We start from the raw sequence: 20,820 nt of genomic DNA, 5'->3' as shown, positions 1-20,820 counted from the left end.
CACAAGATCAAAAGAATCCTATCGACGCCTTATCATCCTAGCGGGAACGGACAAGCCGAGTCGACCAATAAAACCATCATTCAGAACCTTAAGAAGAGATTGACCGATGCCAAATGAAAGTGGAGAGAGATACTGCCCGAGGTCCTATGGGCATACCGCACAACATCGAAGTCCAGCACCGGAGCAACACCGTTCTCATTAGTCTATGGCATCGAAGCTCTAATCTCGGTCGAAGTCGGAGAACCCATCATCAGATTTCAATATGCAACAGAAAAGTCAAATAACGAGGCCATGAATACGAGCTTAGAATTGTTGGACGAAAGACGCGAAGCTACCCTCGTCCGATTGGCTGCTCAAAAATAGCGGATCGAAAGGTACTACAATCGAAGAGCCAATCTTTGACATTTTAACATCTGGGACTTGGTGCTAAGAAAGGTCACCCTCAACACTCGAAATCCAAATGAAGGAAAGCTGGGTCCAAACTGGGAAGAACCGTACCAGGTTCTCGAAATTACCGGAAAAGGGTTCTACAAGCTCGGTACAATGAACGCCGATCAATTACCGAGCAATTGGAACATATCGCACCTAAAACGATACTACTGCTAAGGTACGACCTTCTCCATTTTCATTTATATTTTAAACTAACTCCTACAGGTGTTCGATCAGAAACAGCAATGGACTCCTCAACACGAAGACTTTAGGTCTGAAAGCACACATTGCACTCTTTTTCCCTTAGGCCGGTTTTGTCCCAAAAGGATTTTCCGGCGAGGTTTTTAACGAGGCAACCATTGATTGTGCTAACTTAGAACAAGTCAACAGTATCTGAGGCTTCTTTACTATCAACCTCGAATACTGGGGGACATTACCCTCGAATGTCAACTTTGTTGCGAGGAAATTACTTCATGGCATCAGGGCATCGATAGGAAAATTTGTAAGGGCCAAACGGTCGAACAAACCATGCCCCCGCATAGTTTGCTCGAGCCCTGACACAGAACATGTACGCATGTATAATCAATTATAAAGAGAAGTGTTTTTCCTTGCCAATATCTCATGTCTTAAAAAAAATTTCCTACTTTACAATTCATACTCTCAATCTATTATGTAAACAGGCTCAAGGGCCAATCATAACCAGAGTTTGGATAATTATCCCCATACTCGGGGACTGCCGTCCGAAAAATAAATGAGATCAAATTAGCAAAACTTCGTGTAGCACGCCGGAAAATTTCGAAGTACTTAAGCGTTATTAAGAAAGTTAATGTGTGCTAATTATATTATTTCGTATGCAGACGAGGACTATTAATATGATGGATATCAATTGGATATGATAATAAGTGTACGAGGTATATTATAAGTGATGTGGGGTCTAAGGATAGCCCTAAGTCCAAGTCAAGTTGGAAATTACATGATAGACTAAAGTTTCAAATAAGTACGCACATGACCTGACTTTGGATGGGCATATATAGATATATATATATAAAGATTTATGTGTATTACAATCAAATGAAAGGCCTTTGAGTCTAGTTTCTAACGCTTCAAACCATTTGTCGTTTGGACATTCCTACAAGAAATTATGACCAAATTATCAAAGGTTGGCGGAGGAGTCTGCAGATGCGAAGCATCCGGGGCCGCGTCCGAAAGAATGGCTGGCAGTGAAGTGCTGCCATAGCATCCAAGGCCGCGTCCGAAGCCCCGAAATCTGGGCCTATAAATACCAAGTCGGGGGAGAGAGTATTTTGAGTATTGGGGGTTAGGGTTCTTGAGGTAAAGGGGCGATTTTAAGCTCAAATCAAGTTCAATCAACCAAGGTAAGTTGTTAATGTTGTTTTGGGTTGACTCTTACTCAATATACACGAGTTCTAACATCATTCTTGCATCCAAATACTAGATTTCATCATCAAATCCTCAAGAACACTAAAATTACCAAAGTTGTAATTTTTCAAGATTGAGCTACTAAAGGTAATTTCAATGCTTCAAACTCGTTTATTATGAGTAGTTAGAAGTATTTGAAGCATTTGTTACAAGTTTTAATGGTTGAAAGATTGGATTATAAAACTCTTATTCATGGCATGAATAGTATTTTTGAGAAAATAAGAGAGAAGATGAATGGTAATCTTGGCGATGAAATTTATGAATACAATGAACCCATGGAATTACTTGTTAGCAAATGATGGAAGTGATCAACTAAGTAATCACCCGAATTGTATATTTTACAAGTGTTGATTATGGAAGAGGATAAATAGTAACTTGGCGGCAATGTACAATTGATGTAGTATCATTAGCGACTTCGAATGGGTATTAAAATATAAGAATGAAGTTGAATGGTCTAACTTGTAAATCTATTTGGCGATTTGAGTTGTTGGAAGCTTATATCCAACTTATGAGCCATACATGGATGTTGATCAATATCTTAGGTCAAATTTTGATATAATTAGGATATATAATTATAGATATCGACATGTTGGTGATGTTGAACATTTTAATCAACGTTGGGATGATGGAGGAGGATTGAAAGCTTGTGAATGTTAATAAAGCGAAAGCGGGGTAAGTTGATTAAAACTTACTCTTCTTCAGGGATTTTCTCTAAAAGCATGTTTCGAGTTAATACTTAAGTTGTTGCAAATGTGCTTTCGTGCTTGTGGGGACAAACAAGTACGGATGTCTCCATATACTAGAATATTATGTTGCATATGTAGTGTCATATCGTTTTATAGAATTTTATTTTAAATCGTATTGGCAAAATGACACTCAAGGTAAATGTTATAAGTTTTTATCAAAACTTACGTATGGACAAGAGTATATATATTTGAGTGCAAAAGATAAGTTTTCATGGAAAGTATTTCTTTTGGAAATTGACGAACAGAATAACACTTGTGGTTTCTTTTAAAGATTGATGTTAAATTGCTAAAGGCTTTAGTATGTAAAAGGTTATTTATTTAGTTTTTGTTCAAATGATTTAGATTTTTCTATAAATGTTATGAGTTGATAAAAATAGATCATTTGAAGCTACTATGCTATGAATCTATTTTTGAAGTATTAAATGTGTTGGGAGTTACTTGTGTTCACCGAGATTGACTTCGGATATACTGTGTTCGTTTTCATGAAACTACACGTGCCGGTGTAGGCGTAGATGGCCACTTTGTGGTATAGACTACGGCAGAGTGCTCTCCCTCGAGAGAGTAATATTTTGTGCTATTATTAGCATGGCTGAGTCGATTCGTACGGCACTATGATGAGACAACCTGAGCAAGTAGGGTATATGATACTTGCCACTAGGTACATAACCTAGTTGACCTTCTTATGTCGGTGATGGTATAGTACTCCCAATGAAAGGTAAGGATGATTTTCTTATGTTTAGACCTAAGGAGCCGAAAGTGATTTCAATGACTTAAAGCAAATGAAATTATTTTGTATGATTTTATCCAAAATCTTGGGTTGGTGTAAATATTTTAAAAGTTTATATTGTGGGTTATATTTCACTTGGCTTTTATTCAAAATGACAAGGCTCATGAATTGATAGAATTTCTTATCGTTTTATTTCAAATATTGGTGCATTATTTTTATAAAGTTTGTCCCAAGAACTTAAGTTAGAGAGAGTCTATGGCACTTATTGAGTACCGATGTGGTGTACTCAGCCCTTAGGGGCCCCCTCCAGGGCCCTACTTACTTTACATGTTTCAGGATGAGTATGATACGTGGCATGCGGCCAGGACTAGGATGACCCTCTTCCTGGTGAGGCACCACTCCTATTTCGTGGTAGCTATCATGTTGTTTTTCTTAATTTATGCTAGTCCGGTATTGGCCCAAGTGCTTAATTCTATTCTTTGGTATAGAGGCTCCATAGATAGTTGTGAAAGGTTGTATTAACGGGGTTGTAAACGACATACATGAAAATATAATTGTTTTACTTAGTCTCATTGTTATTATCATGAAATGTGATATGTGTGATTTTGAATTGGAAAATATTTATCATTTAACTTGAAAATGTATATAATTTTCAAGGAGCTTCCGCGGTTAAATTGATTTTCATGCATATGATTTGGGTGCATCATATGGGTTGGTTCACTCGGATTGAGTAGTGTGCCGGGTGCTGGTCACGTAGATTTGGTTTGTGACACTTCGAGATCGTAAGACCTTTTAGGCAACTCTCAATTTTATAGGCCATAGCCATCCCACTCGGGGACTGACACTTCGGGCAAGCTCGATGTGAAACAGGAAAAATAAGCCCAAGGGGAAAATCCTGAACTAAATAGGCTACGGCCAAATTAACGCGGATCGGAGACGTCCAATTTTCATAACAAAACAGGCCTCTGAATTCTTCCATAAACCGGATAAAAAGGCTACCCCCGGCAAAATCATACAAGGCTTCGATAATATCAAGCCTCGAAAACTCTAAAAGTTGAAAAGGGTAGAAAAGCCTTATATATATATATATATATATATATATATATATATATATATATATATATATATATATATATATATNATATATGTGTGTGTGTGTGTGTGTGTGTGTGTGTGATTAAATGATCATTCTACAAAGGCCAGATTGGTCGGATACAAAAAATTTTACAAAGGCCTAAGGGCTACTTTCACTCCGAGTTCGAGAAACCATTCTCACTCTATTGAAAGCCTAAGGACTGCCTTATTTCGAGTTCGAGCAGACCCTTACCTTGAGTTCAAGAAATCATTCTCACTCGACTAAAAGCCTAAATGCAACCTTATTTCAAGTTCGATCGGGTCCTCACTCAATCATTAAGCTTAACGGTTACATAAACTCAAAATTCGAGTTATCATTCGGGGTCCATCGATTAGAAAAGATCGAAGACAAGGCTTAATATCGGCCCTTACCTTTCCCAAAATCGTGGACCCTCGAACACGGCTTCGCGATATTATGCTAAGGCATTTTTACATGGAATAACAAAAAAGGAAAAGGATGACAGATTCATAAGTCGAAGAACGGAAGGAAATTTTATATATATATATATATCAAAGTTTTTTTTACAAGGGCCATATGGCCCGATCAAAAATTCTTTACAAAGGTCGATCGGCCTCAAAACAAAAGCGAGAAACACTAGGCCTAAGCAGCACGGTCTTTGTCGGAGGAAGCTTCTTTGCCCTCGGAGTCTTCTCCGTCATATCTGCTCACATTCTCGGAATCCTCATTGGGACATGCTAGCTTCCAAGCCTTTGCTTCCTCAGCCTTGGCGATCTCGAGCTCAGCAGATATATCAAAACTTCGAGAAAGGACCCCCTCGAGCCTGTCACTTCGAATGATCCATCATGCCTTTGGCCTATTCTAGGGTGGCTTCGGCATCTACTTTGTATTGGGCCGCAGTAGCTCGGGCCTTAGTATTGGCCACGGCCGCTTCAGATCTAGCGACCTCGAGCTCTTTGGCCAAACTAGCTAAATTGGATTCGAGTTTCTCGACCTTCTTCGCCTGAACCAAGGCATTCTCTCTTACATATCGAAGCTGCGATTTGGCCGAATCCAGCTCTACTTGAACGGTTTCCTTTTGTGCAACCAAAATGTCCATACATCCCTTGAATTATTCAGCTTCGGTTCGCACTTTATCTGTTTGCTCTTGGAGGCCCTTGATTTGTTCGAGCCTCTGTCGAACCTGCAGAATGGGATTGTTAGTTGTTATCCCCGACTCGTCCTCACTATCTTGAAGAACTCGAAATACCTGCTCAGCCATCTCAGCATGCGCATCTCGAGCCTCCACCAGGTCTTCCTGAAGCTTTTCACTAAGAAGCTTGTAAGTATTGCACTTCTCAGTGAGGCCCTGGACCTTGGACTTGTGTTCCTCTCGGACTCGAAAAAAGGCCTCGTGATGCAACACCGAAGCCTACGAGGAAGGAATAAATGTTAGAGATATCTACAAGTCAAAGTCATGAAAAGATAATGGCCCTTGAACTTACCCAATTCAGAGCATGCTGGGCCTCGTTGAACAAGTAGGCAACATCCACTACATCCATTTTGGCTTGGTCCTCCTCAGTGACCAAGCATCGAAGATAGCTAGCCACCCCTACGGGGGTAGAGAAAACTTGAGTATCTTCCGGGATCGAGATGATAAGAGGCCGCTTGCGCTCGGGGTCGACGCTGGGGGCCGGGAATTGGTTGGTCAGTTTAAATCTCGAAGAAGCCTCATTCGAGCTAATCTTCGGTATGTCTAAGTCACCCAGACCGGTGACGTATTCCACTTCAGCAAAATAGCCGCCGAAAAAGTCTTCTGCTCGTGTACCTCTTCGCCGGGGAAAGTCTCCATCGCCCGAGCATCCTTAATTGTCGTATCAGAGAACAAAGGCAATGAGGAGAAATCTCCAATCTCCATTGCCCCAAGTGAATCTTTTGGGGCTCCGCCTTCGTCACGGGAAGCATCGGGCGTGGTCTGCACCGGCCTCGACCGCCTCTTTAGTGGCCTCCCCACCTCGAGGCGAGGCATCTTTGACTCTTTCCAGTTTGGGCTCATCAGGTGGGGGCAAAGCAACTTCGGCTCCCGCCTGCCCAATGGTTCTTTGAACCTTGGTGCCAGCTCGCACACGAGTCACCAATCCAGAGCTTTCTTCTTCTTCTTCGTCTTCATCTTTGGTCTCGTCCATTATCTGTTGGACGGACTCCAGAGATACGTGGATGATATTCTCCTTAGGCTTACGGGGCCTCCTGGCCGGCCTTTTCTTTTCCGGTCCTGGAGAACTCGGAGCCTCATTCCTTTTCTTCTCTTTGCCCTGCTTCGCGGCAGATGGGGAAAGGAGTGCCTCTTCTTCAGCAGAGGGGGGGCTCATTGGCACATCCTTCCCGAGGCCTACAAAATGAAAAGGAGGAGTAAGTACAATAACAAAACCCAAATGAAAACCTTTCTAAGGAAAGAAGATTACAATGGTTACGAGCCTCCCATTGGCCCTTTGACAACTCCATCCAAGCACGCTCGAAATAAGTTTTTTATGACATCAATCCCTTGACCCATTGCCTCAGGTCGGAGATTAATTCCGGCACAATGGCCACAGCTGTAACACAAAAAACTTAGATGAGGGGAAGACAAGAAAGCAAAACCGCAAAAATAGATATTCAAAGATAAAGCAGTACTTACCTTTCATGTACCGCTTTTTAGGAAACGGCATATCTTCGGCGGGGATTAGATCTGAATTCTTTATTCGGACAAATCCGCCTATCCAACCTCGGTCTCGGGTCTCGTCTATGCTCGAGAACGGGGGTTTAGTGGCTCGGCGATAAAGCTTGATCATGCCTCCACGATAAAGCCGGGGGTTGTAGAGGCACATGAGGTGCTCGAGGCTAAAAGGATGCCCCTCGATCTTGCTTACAAAGAATCGGAGGAGGATCACGATCCTCCAAAATGACGGGTGGATTTGGCCCAAAGTGATATCGTACCTCTTGCAAAAGGCAACGATGATAGGATCTAAGGGATTTATCGTGAAGTGGTAGGTATAGACACTCAGATACCCCTTCCTGTGAGTTGTGATGGATTCCTCGGTGCTTGGCACTACTACATACTTGCCTACCCAGTTGCACTCCCCTTTCACCTTCTCGAGGCGACCTTCTGTAATCGTACATATGTACCTCAATAGGGTTCACATCAACCCGGTGTCGAGGGTGTATTCTCCACCTTGAAATCAGCAGCACTGGCACACTCCGTCGGAACGAAGTCTGTATGGGAATGTTTCGCGGCGGCGGACTTTGATGAAGAGGCGGTTTCTTTGTGTTGGACGGTTTTTGAAGTTTTAGCCATTCTTGTAAGTAAAGAAGGACGAAATGGGGGAAGAACGCTAGATGAAATGAGAAAAGAGATTTGGAAATACAAAGCTCTGAAGAAGGCAAAGATTTTGAAGATTAGAGTGAAGGAGATCTGTAAGTAAAGTTTGAAAGATGAAGAAAGATGACCTTATAGGTTGAAAACGACGGTTCAATACTGGTAGTGGCCGACCGGCAACTGACGCCCCTTAATTGCCTAGGGAACTGAACCGACGGGATATTTCCGTCACCTCTGCCGCTTACGTCATGATAAACTGAGGGAAAATTCGTAGACTCAATTCGTTTCTTGTCATTGCACTCTAAAAATAAGGGGGACTATCTGTATACGGTCAAAATTGGGCTTGCCCAATTTTGTACAACCGACCAAAATCAGGAAGGAAGATCAAGGCTCGACCTCGGTTATGCCAGAACGAGGTACGGAGATAGATTGTTAAGCTCGTGGATCAATGGCCGATCGAGATCAAGGCCAGTCGTTATCGAGAATGAAGCGAAAAAGAGATCGAGCAAGATCAAAGGGGCCTGCTACGACGGATAACAGAAAGCCGAGATATCCGTGATCGGGCGAGGATCATGGCGGAAATCTCGGCACGTATCGAGTCAGGATCGAATGTTTAGTCTATCATGGGATTTACTTTTGTAATTAGAATTGTACCATAAATAGGATTCCTCTATTATATAAAGAGGGTCCTAATCATTTTGTAATCATCTTACATTCACGCATAACTAAGCAGTATATCAAATTTTCTCTTGCAAGCTCAGTTATTCTAGTTCATACTTTACAATAGCATACTCATTGGGTTCGAGGGCAGTCCAGCTCGAGGGCCGTAGTTGTTCGTCATATTGGTTTGCTTTATTTTATTGTTAATTCCTAGCATTAATTCTTATATTTATCAGTTTGTGCCAAGTGAAATCACATATCCTTAAAATCACTTATAAGTTTAATTGTTATCCGAATTTCAGGGTAAACATAAATATAAAAAAAATAAGAACAAATAAGGTCGATGAGTAACTTTATTCAACCTCAACCAGACTTAATGTTTGTGGATTGTGTAGATTGGTGGGTACGTATCCATAAATTATTTAGTTGCACGTGAATTTATCCAGAAAATAGTACTATAGTTGCACACATGACCAAACGCACATCGTATGAAATTTTTATATATGTTTCATCGGTTGATTTTTTTTTTCCCAGCCTCAAATATTAGTGTTTTTGACAATTTGAATTTATTTTATAATATTTGAAGTTTTAGATACCTTATTGCTTTAGATTAGTAGCGTCTTAATTAAGGAGTACAACATTTAAAAAAGGGATTAAAAGTAACGGAAAATATATTTGGACAATTTAAGAAAGGCCCAAATGTCCAGAATGGGGGTATAATGGTAACTTCGCACGGCTTTTGAGGGCATAATGGATATTTAAGCATTTTCGTTTTCCAGATATACCCTTTAGCAGATTTGTTTTTTAATTTAATTTTTTCCCTCCAATTCTCTCTCATTAGTTTAATTGTCTTACCTTCTCTATGCTTCTTCCACATTTACACATGCATGCTACACTATTTTTCATAAAGCAATTTATACTCATATACATATACAATACCAATTAAACGAAATAAACTAAAAAATACGCATAGTATACTAAAATAATACGATTAAACTACTGTATTATAGTTTCTATATTACTGTATCACTAAAATAATATTGTATTACTTTCTAACCCTAACACTTAAATATAGAGTGCTTCAACAAAGAAGCCACTACAACAAATGTGATTTTTAACCACGAAAATATTAGCTACAATAGAAAATTTGTCACTAATTATCGATTTTCTGTGACAAAAATTATATTTCGTACTTAAATACATGAGGCACATACTTTTAGTGACAAAACATAAATTTCGTAGCAACATTTTTGTCTACTAAAGTTTCCCACAAAAAAATGAATTGGCGCCAAATATTGATTAATATTAGCCACAAAATTAATATTATTGGTGAAAAATTAGTTTCGTCACTAATGTTGTAGACAATTGGTGACAAATAATTGTTCATCTTAAAATTAGTTATATTTTCGCTACGAAATAGTTTCGCCACTAAAAGTTTTATATTTTTTTGCAACCTCAGTTTTTGTCACTAATAGCATAAACAAATTAGTGACGATCAGTGTATCATCTCTATTTTACCTATGAAATCATTAGGTACCTAAAAAGTTCATCACTAATTATTGTTTTTTTGAACAAAAATTAGAGTTGTACTTAAATGAACACGCACATATATTTAGTGAAGAAAAAAAAAATTCGTAGCGATAGTTTTTTTTTTACTCAGGTTTTCCACCAAAAAAATGGATTGTCGCTAATTATTTAGTAACATTAGTCACAATATCTAATGTTATTGGTGACAAACTAGTTTCATCTCTAATATTGTAGGCAATTAGTGAAAATCATTATTTGTCTAAAATTAGTTATATTTTAGGCTTTAGCGGTGAAAAAGCTTGGTGGCTAAGAGGGTGTTTGGCTAAGCTTATAAGCTGGTCCACTTTCCAGTAGGACTTAAAGTCTCTTTGTAGAGACCCTATGCAACCTTTGCACTTCCCAGTAGTCATATATCCGTTCCTCCATGCAGATATTACACATCCTAGCAGCCCCTTCTACTCCTCCATGCATCTATTACACTTCCCAGTAGCCCCTTCCACTCCATCATGCAACCATTACACTTTTCAGTAGTCAATTTCACTCCTCTATGCACCATTACACTCCTCCATGCAACCATTACTCTCCTCCATGACTACAATTAATTATCGAAGCTTGTCTTTATCCATCCGCTTATACAGATTTTGGAATCTTTTTTATCTTCTGCCATATAGTGGCAGTGCACTTCACAGATTTTGGATTTTTTTAAAATTTTTTTAAACTTCTGCCATATAGTGGCAATGCACTTCATAGGTTTTATCTCATAGTCTTAACCTTCAGCTTGGTGGTTGAATTCTAATTAATAAAGGATCGGCCTCCAAAATTTTGTATTGGTAAATACAATTTTTGATTTTTCCACTTCTCTATGAGCAAATTAATAAAGGAAGGCGGCAAGAGAGGTGCTAGGGATATCGAAGGGTTTTTCCGGCAGGCACCAAGGCGACTGGTGGTGGAATGACGTAGTCCAAGGTAAAGTGGAGGCGAACAAGGTAGCGTACGCGAAGTGGGCAGGGAGCACAAGCGAGGAGGAAAGGAGAGCGAATAGAGAGAGGTACAAGGTGGCAAGGAAGGAGGCAAAGTTGGCGGTCACGGAGGCTAAGAATGCAGCGTTTGGCCGCCTATACGAGGAATTAGGGGAGAAAGGCGGGGACAGGAAGTTGTTTCGGCTGGCTAAAGCGAGGGAGAGGAAGGCCCGGGATCTGGACCAAGTAAGGTGCATCAAAGACGAGGATGGTAGAGTATTGATGGGAGAGTCCCAGATTAAGCAGAGATGGCAGACGTACTTCTATGGTCTTCTGAACGAGGAGGGGGACCGGGATATAGCGCTAGGGGACTTGGGGCATTCGGAGAGTCTCCGAGATTTTAGGTATTGCAGGCGCATTAAGGTAGAGGAGGTCATGGGGGCTTTGCGCAAGATGAGTAGTGGTAGAGCGACCGGGCCAGATGAAATCCCGGTTGAGTTTTGGAAGTGTGTGGGTAGAGCAGGATTGGAGTGGTTGACTGGGTTGTTCAATGTAATTTTTAGGACGAAGAGGATGCCGGAGGAGTGGAGGTCAAGTACAGTGGTACCGTTGTACAAGAACAAAGGTGATATCCAGTGTTGTAACAACTATAGGGGTATCAAGTTACTTAGCCATACCATGAAGGTCTGGGAGAGAGTGGTGGAGGTGAGGGTGAGGAAGACGACGTCTATATCCGACAATCAGTTTGGGTTCACACCGGGTCGCTCCACTACGGAAGCTATACACCTTATTAGGAGGTTGGTGGAGCAGTACAGGGATAGGAAGAAGGATCTGCACATGGTGTTTATTGACTTGGAGAAAGCGTATGACAAGGTCCCCAGGGAGGTGCTCTGGAGATGTTTTGAGGCAAAGGGCGTGCCGGTAGCCTACATAAGAGCAATCAAGGACATGTATGATGGAGCTAAGACTAAGGTTAGGACTGTGGGAGGCGACTCGGAGCATTTCCCGGTTGTTATGGGATTACACCAAGGCTCTGCGCTTAGCCCGTTCTTATTTGCCTTGGTGATGGATGCATTGACACACCACATTCAAGGGGACGTGCCATGGTGTATGTTATTTGCTGATGACATAGTTCTAATTGATGAGACGAGGGTCGGTGTTAACGAGAGATTGGAGGTTTGGAGACAGACCCTCGAGTCTAAGGGTTTAAAATTGAGCAGGTCTAAGACAGAGTACCTGGAGTGCAAGTTTAGCGCTGAGTCGAGGGAAGTAGGCAGGGACGTGAGGCTTGGATCACGGGTCATCCCCAAGAGAGATAGCTTCAAGTATCTTGGGTCGATGATCCAGGGGGACGGAGAGATCGACGAGGACGTCACTCACCGTATAGGGGCGGGCTGGATGAAATGGAGGCTTGCATCGGGAGTCTTGTGTGACAAGAAAGTACCACCGTTACTCAAAGGTAAGTTTTATAGAGCTGTGGTTAGACCGGCCATGTTGTATGGGGCAGAGTGTTGGCCGGTTAAGAACTCCCATATCCAGAGGATGAAGGTAGCAGAGATGAGGATGTTGAGGTGGATGTGCGGGCACACTAGGATAGACAAGATTAGAAATGAGGATATTCGGAAGAAGGTGGGCGTGGCACCTGTGGATGTCAAGATGCGGGAGGCGAGGCTCAGATGGTTCAGGCATGTGCGGAGGAGAAGCCTTGATGCTCCGGTGAGGAGGTGTGAGCGGTTGGCCGTGGTGGGTACGAGAAGAGGTAGAGGGAGGCCTAAGAAGTACTGGGGAGAGGTGATCAGGCAGGACATGGCACGTCTGCAGATTTCTGAGGATATGGCCCTTGATAGGAAGGTTTGGAGGTCAAGCAATAGGGTTGTAGGGTAGGGGGTAGTAGGGCTGTGCGTACTTCATACCGGGGGTGAGGCGGGGTTGGATTAGGGTTAATCTTAGATAGCTTGCAGTTTATGTTTCCACATTATTCTTGCTGTTTATCTTAGCCCCGGGCCTTAGTTACTGGTTACTGTTATTGCATGTCATTTATCTTTTGTTTGTTATGCTTCTGTTACTATTATGGTTTCTACTGGAGTTACTAATGAATTGTCTCCTTCTCTTTTTCTTTTTTCTGAGCCGAGGGTCTATCGGAAACAGCCTCTCTGCCCTATCGGGGTAGGCGTAAGGTCTGCGTACACATTACCCTCCTCAGACCCCACTTTGTGGGATTTTACTCGGTAGTTGTTGTTGTTGTTGTTTTTTTTAAAAAAAAATCTTCCTAGTCTTGTTCTTGGTTGTAAAATGATAGAAAAGAATAGAGGGATTTCTGCACTAAATATATTGTTAAATAATTTCTCAATTTTAATTAGCCATTTTTAAAACCAATAGTCTTCTTAAAATAAATAAATATAACAATAATAAATGGAAAAAATACAAATAATATTATAAGGAACAATCATATTAATCCATTAATTTGATCAATTTGAAGTCAGTACATATAACTAAAGAGAACAAATTATCAAGCTAAGCATTAGTTTATCCTAGCACTTCAACAGAGAAGATCACAACCCCTGATGTAGCCTGAACTAGTTCAAAGAGAAGAACACTCCCTTTCTTCAGATTATTGTCGACAACAAATTGTTTTAACCCATTAACGAGTCTTCTCCGAACACCACTTGTGAGAGTCACAGCCCACTCCTTCCCATTATATCGAAGCATTGTTTTAACCGAAATAGGAGGAAGATAGCCACAGATACTCTTTGGAAGAAACTGCAAGAACATAATGTAAAGATAGGGTTCAGGGTTCATTGCTAGTTGGGATAATCAACAGTTATCAAATCATGAAAATATTAAAAAAATACCAGATAATCACGCTTGATGACGATCTGGGCACGTCCATCCGAAACCATGGATAGAATTCATCTTCAATCCATCCGTTAGCATTCATGTTTAGAGTATCTATTTTGTTTAAAGAGTTGGAAATGTTGTTCTTGTGCTTAAGAGATATATAAAGATTCAAAACTTTCTATTTCCCTCCAATCATATTTTTACTTTTCCCTTTGTTTCCCTCCGCAAATTGTATTTGACATTTTAGTCCAAAAATATCATCTTGTTTTCCCTCCTAATAAAGAAGTTAGAATACATTTTAGTTCTAAAATTTAATCATGATTTTCCATATATTATAATTAAGATTTTTGGTGAAGATTATTATAATTAAGATTAACCAATAAAAACATGTCGAATTATATATTTACTATTAAATAAATAAGGCCATACTAGTGAATGGACTTATATGGTTGTTATAGGCCGATATGTATGAAATTAATATAAACGCCTATTATATAAACGGTCAATATTACTAAGAATCACAACGATATAATTAGCATAGATTATATGACTACAACCATATTAGTGAATGGACTTATATGGTTGCTATAGGCCGATATGTATGAAATTAATATGAACGGCTATTATATAAACGGTCGATATTACTAAGAATCACAACAATATAATTACCCTAGGTTATATGACTTCAACCATATTAGTCAATGGACTTATATGGATGCTATAGGCCGATACATATGACCATAATGAATTAAATTATATAAACGGCTATTATATAAACGGTCGATATTACAAAGAATCATAACGATATAATTAGCATAGGTTATATGACTACAACCATATTAGTCAATGGACTTATATGGTTGCTATAGGCCGATATGTATGAAATTAATATAAACGGCTATTATATAAACGGTCGATATTACTAAGAATCACAAAGATATAATTAGCATAGGTTATATGACTACAACCATATTAGTAAATGGACTTATATGGTTGCTATAGGCCGATATGTATGAAATTAATATAAACGGCTATTATATAAACGGTCGATATTACTAATCACAACAATATAATTACCATAGGTTATATGACTTCAACCATATTAGTCAGTGGACTTATATGGTTGCTATAGACCGATATGTATGAAATTAATATAAACGGCTATTATATAAACGATTGATATTACTAAGAATCACAACGATATAATTAGCTGTGATGACCCAACCCGTCATCACGTGAGTTACCGCCCCGTTTTCCCCATTTTCTATTTCTTTATGCTTCATTATCAGTGTTGGGTGTGAACGAGTTGATTTGGATTGGCTTTAGAAGGAAATGAGACACTTAGTCTCTTTAAGGAAGGCTTGTTTTGGAAAAGTCAACCGGATGTTGACTTATGTGTTAGGAGGCTCGGATTTGGATTCCGATGATTCGGTTAGCTTCGGGGGATGATTTGTGACTTAGGAGTGTGATCGGAAGTGATTTTGGAGGTCCGGTGTAGAATTAGGCTTGAATTGGCGAAGCTAGTATTTTGGCGAATTCCGGTTGATAGGTGAGATTTTGATCCGAGGGTCGGAATGGAATTCCGAGAGTTGCTGTAGCTTCATTAGGTGATTTGGGATGTGTGTGCAAAATTTTAGGTCATTCGGAGGTGTTTCGGTTGGGTTTTTGATCGAATGCGTATTTCGGAAGTTTTTAAAGAACTTAGGCTTGAATTCGATGAGAAATGGTGGTTTTTGTGTTGTTTGAGGTGTTTTGATGATTGGAGCAAGTTTGAATGATGTTTTAGGATGCGTTGCTGCTTTTGGTTGAGGTCCCAGGGGCCTCGGGGTGATTTCGGATGGCCAATCAGACCAATTGAGCATTTGAAAGTTGCAGGTTTTTCCCAGCTATTTTCGTTGCAGAGTTTTGTTCACTGCGATCGCGGAGGTGATGTCGCGATCGCATAGAAGCAGTTGGAGGGTTAGGAGTTTTGTTCAATGCGATCGCGTTCCAGTGGTTGCGATCGCAGAGGTCTATCATGTAATGCATCGCGATCGCATTGGTTCCTATGCTATCGCATAGAAGGAATTGAAGGTCAGCTATTTTGTTCTACGTGATCGCGGCTGGGGGCCCGCGTTCGCATAGCTTAAGGGAACTGTGCATCGCGATCGCAAGGGTTTTTACATGATCGCATAGAGTTAATCTGGAGGAGGAAATTTTTGTGCATTGCGATCGCAAGCCTTGGGCTGCGATCGCGTATAAGAAAAACTGGGCTGACGGAAGGGTTTTATTAATATTTCATCCGCGAACTAAGTCACATTTTCCTCCATTCTTGAACACCTTGAGAGCTTTTGGACGGGAATTGAAGAGGGTTTCGACGGGGATTGATTGGAGGTAAGTCCTATGAACTAAAAACACGTTTTTATTGTAGATTTAGACTGAAAAACTAAGGAATTAAGGAGTTAGAATGGAGGTTAGGGCTTCAACTTAAGAGAGTTAAGAATGGGAATTTGAGGGGTCATTTGGACTCCGATTTTGGTAATCTTTATATGTATAGACTCGTGGCGAGATAAGCAATCCGTAGATGTTAAATTTTCTGATTTTCGAGAAGTGGGCCCGAGGTTCGGGTTTTGCTAATTTCGAGATTTCAGCTATTTTTCGATTGTTTTCGCTTGGGTATTGTTCCATTGGCATATTGTGACGTATTCGTTGTGGTTTTGATCAGATTCGACGCACGAGGAGGTCGATTCGGGAGGCAAGGGCATAGCGAGCTAGGATTTTGGCCGGCTTGAGGTGAGTAATAGATGTAAATGCTATTCTGAGGGTTTGAAACCCCATGTTTGCACATCGTAGTGCTATATTGAGGTGACTTGCACGCCGGGTAGCGAGCGTGGGGTAGAGCACCATTGGGGATTGTGGCTTGGTCCGTCCCGGTAGATGAATATACTGCGTATTTGACTGAAATTCACTTATTATCATTTTAATTGAGCTAATTTCTATGTTTGGGCTTCGTGCCAATTGATTGAATCCTTCAGGGATTATTATTATCGGTTTCTTACCATTTTTACATATCATTGAACTCAGTCCTAGTATTTAATACTGTTTTGCAAACTCAGCCACTTTTTCATAAACTTGATTCTTAATTAATATTTTTAATAAAGTTTGGGCTGAATATTTCTATATGATTGTGCCCGAGAGGCTTATGTGATTTGGACTGAGTATGGGATCGGGCTGCACGCCGCAACGGTATGATATTGAAATTGATATGAGGCCGAGGGCCTAGTTGATGCCACGAGATGGCTTATTATTGCGCTTGGGCCGTAAAGGGCCCTTCCCGGAGTCTGCACACCCCCAGTGAGCGTCGTCAACGATAAATAAATGGAGCGGGCTGCACGCCGCAGCTAGTACTGGAGAGTACCGGTCTATGTGTTGTATTGCATATTGATTGCCATTTACTTATTTATCTGTTCTGGTATTTCCATAAATGTTTTCACTGATTTACTGATTTTATGCTACTGGGTTCAGGTTGCTGTATTTATAGAATTACTTTGTGCCTATTCAGGATTTCTTATTCTCAGCCTTTATTTATGTTTATTACTCACTGGGTCGGAGTACTCACATTACTCCCTGTACCTTGCGTGCAGATCCAGGTACTATTGAGGCTGAGTGAGGACTTCTCTGCCTAGCATCATATTTGGGAGTTTCAAGATAGCTGCATTTGACGTTTGCAGTCCTGATCTTCCTTCTATCTTATTTATTTTATTTTCGCATGTCTAGAGAACGATATGTAGTAGGTTGATTCTCATGTATTAGAGGCTCAGACTCGTGATACCGGATTCTTCGGGCTGTGTAGCTGTTTTATATTTGGGATTCCGCATGTTTTAACTAAATTTCAGAATTTTAGTAGTATGACTTAGTAATTTATCTGTGTTAATTAATTCATAAGCTGGATAAAATGGTTAAGGTTATTTTTTTGGTCGGGCTTGCCTAGCAGTGTGTTGGGCGCCATCACGACCGGGGTTGGGGTCGTGACAAGTTGGTATCAGAGCCTAGGTTACTTGGTCTCGCGAGTCATGAGCCGGTTGGTAGAGTCTCGTGGATCGGTACGGAGACGTCTGTACTTATCCTCGGGAGGCTGCCGAACCTTTAGGAAAACTTCACATTCTTGAAACTCTTGTCGTGCGGCTTTGTTGAACTGAGAACTAAACTTCTATTATTCTATTCTCTCACAGATGGTGAGGACACGAGCTACCGGACGTGACGGACGACCACCAGTGCCACCTACTGAGGCCGCCAGAGGCCGTGGACGCGGTAGTGGTCGTGGCAGAGGCAGAGCAGCCGGGGCAGCACCTGCTGATCCACCAATTGCCCCAGCTTAGGATCAGGCTCTAGCTGTGGATACTCCAGCAGCACCTGTTCAGACACCAGCTGTGCCTATCGGGATTCCGGGTCTTCAGGAGACCTTGGCACAGATATTATCAGTTTGCACTGGCCTGGCTCAAGCAGTTTCAGCCACCACAGCAGCAGCAACTACTTCACAGGCCGGGGTGGGCAATCAGACCCCCGTGTCTCTCGCACACCTGAGCAGGGAGTGCAGGGACTACAGACACTAGAGGCACCTCCAGCTCAGTAGGTTGCACCAGTTCAGGGCTTCGTGGTTCCAGCTATGCCAGACGATGAGCAGCATCGTCTCGAGAGGTTTGGGAGGCTCCAGCCTCCGACATTCAGTGGTGCTAAGGGGAAGGATGCCTAGGGTTTTCTTGACAGATGTCAGCGTATGCTCCGTACGGTAGGGATCCTTGAGTCGAGTGGTGTGGCATTTACTGCGTTTCAGTTCACGGGGGCTGCTCTTACTTGGTGGGAGGACTTTGAGAGGCGTAGGCCTGCCGGTGCAGCACCTCTGACTTGGCAGCAGTTCTCAGCTCTTTTCCTGGAGAAATATGTACCTCAGTCCCGCAGAGAGGAGCTGCGTAGGCAGTTTGAGTGGTTGACACAGGGGGATATGACAGTGACTCAGTACGAGATGAGATTTTCACAGTTAGCTCGTCATGTTATTTGGATGGTTCCGTCAGATCGTGAGAGGATTAGGAGATTTGTGGATGGCCTTAACTACCATCTCCGTATTCTGATGACTAGAGAGAGAGTACTGGGTGCTACGTTTGAGGAGGTGGTGGATATCGCTCGTGAGATCAAGTCAGTTCGCCGTAGAGAACGAGAGGAGATGGAGGCTAAGAGGCCTCGTGGATCGGGCAGTTACAGTGGTGCTCCTTCGAGGGGCCAGTTCCAGCAGGGTAGATGTCGTTCTTTCAGGCCTGCTCAGTCGGCCCGTCCAGAGTATTGTGGGGGATCTTCAGGCCGTGGTCATCATGGGCCCCAGCAGGGTCAGTCTTCACTCAGCGCCCTCCCAGCTCAGAGTTCATCTCATGCCCCAGCAGTTCAGGGTTCTTCTGCGTCGAGTGCATCTGCTAGTCACTCCGGTGCGAGGGGTTCCCTTCAGTCCCCATCTCCAGTACCGGGCAGCTATTATGAGTGCGGAGAGTTTGGTCACTTGAGGAGGCAGTGCCCTCGCCTTCGTGGCAGACAGCATCAGCAGAGGGGCCAGCCCTCGACTTCTGCTCCAGTTACTTCATCACTCGCCCAGTTAGCTAAGGGTGGAGATCAGGCAGCCAGGGGTCGTCCCAGAGGTGGAGATCGATCAGGCAGTGTCCAGGCTCGTTTCTACGCTATGCCGGGTAGGACAGATGCCATTGCTTTAGACGCGGTCATTATAGGTATTATTTCAGTCTGTCACAGAGATGCCTCAGTATTATTTGATCCCGGTTCTACCTATTCATATGTGTCTTCATATTTTGCTCATCATTTGGGTATATCCCGAGGGTGTCTTGCCTTACCTGTTCATGTATCTACTCCGGTGGGCGACACTATTGTTATAGACCACGTATTCCGGTCATGTTTGGTGACTATTGGGGGTCTGGAGACCCGAGTTGATTTATTGCTATTGAGCATGGTAGACTTCGATGTTATCCTGGGCATGGACTGGTTATCTCCGTGTCATGCTATCCTGGACTGTCATGCTAAGACAGTCACTTTGGCTATGCCGGGTGTACCACGGATCGAGTGGCATGGTGTGACTGATTATATCCCTAGTAGAGTTATTTCTTTCTTGAAGGCCCAGCGTATGGTTGGGAAGGGTTGTCTTTCCTATTTGGCGTTTGTGAGAGATGTGGGAGCTGAGACTCCTAGCATTGATTCTGTCCCAGTTGTGAGGGATTTTCCCGATGTGTTTCCCGTAGACCTGCCGGGCATGTGCCGGACAGGGATATTGATTTCGGTATTGACCTGGTGTCGGGCACTCAGCCCATTTCTATTCCACCATATCGTATGGCACCAGCGGAGTTGAAAGAATTGAAGGAGCAGCTTCAGGAGCTCCTGGATAAGGGGTTCATTCGGTCTAGTGTGTCACCTTGGGGTGCACCAGTTCTGTTTGTGAAGAAGAAGGATGGCACAATGAGAATGTGTATCGATTATAGGCAATTGAACAAAGTAACAGTGAAGAACAAGTATCCCCTGCCTCGTATAGATGATTTGTTTGACCAGCTTCAGGGAGCGAGGGTGTTTTCCAAGATTGATCTCCGTTCGGGTTATCACCAGTTGAAGATCAGGGATTCAGATATTCATAAGATTGCTTTCAAGACTAGATATGGTCACTATGAGTTTCTTGTCATGTCTTTCGGGCTGACCAATGCCCCAGCAGCATTCATGCATCTGATGAACAGTGTATTTCGGCCTTGTCTGGATTCATTTGTCATAGTGTTCATTGATGATATTCTGGTATAGTCGCATAGTTAGGAGGAGCACGCGCAGCATTTGCGAGTTATATTGCAGAGATTGAGGGAGGAGAGGCTTTATGCAAAGTTCTCCAAGTGTGAGTTCTGGATCGGTTCAGTGGCTTTCTTGGGACACGTGGTGTCCAGCGAGGGTATTCAGGTTGACCCGAAGAAGATAGAGGCGGTGCAGAGTTGGCCTAGACTATCCTCAGCCATAGAGATTCGTAGTTTCCTTGGGTTGGCAGGCTATTATCGCCGGTTTAT

The sequence above is a fragment of the Nicotiana attenuata genome, chromosome 6 (genome assembly GCF_001879085.1).
Source record: "Nicotiana attenuata strain UT chromosome 6, NIATTr2, whole genome shotgun sequence".
Classification (NCBI taxonomy): Eukaryota; Viridiplantae; Streptophyta; class Magnoliopsida; order Solanales; family Solanaceae; genus Nicotiana; species Nicotiana attenuata.
This window is presented reverse-complemented; position numbering follows the sequence as displayed.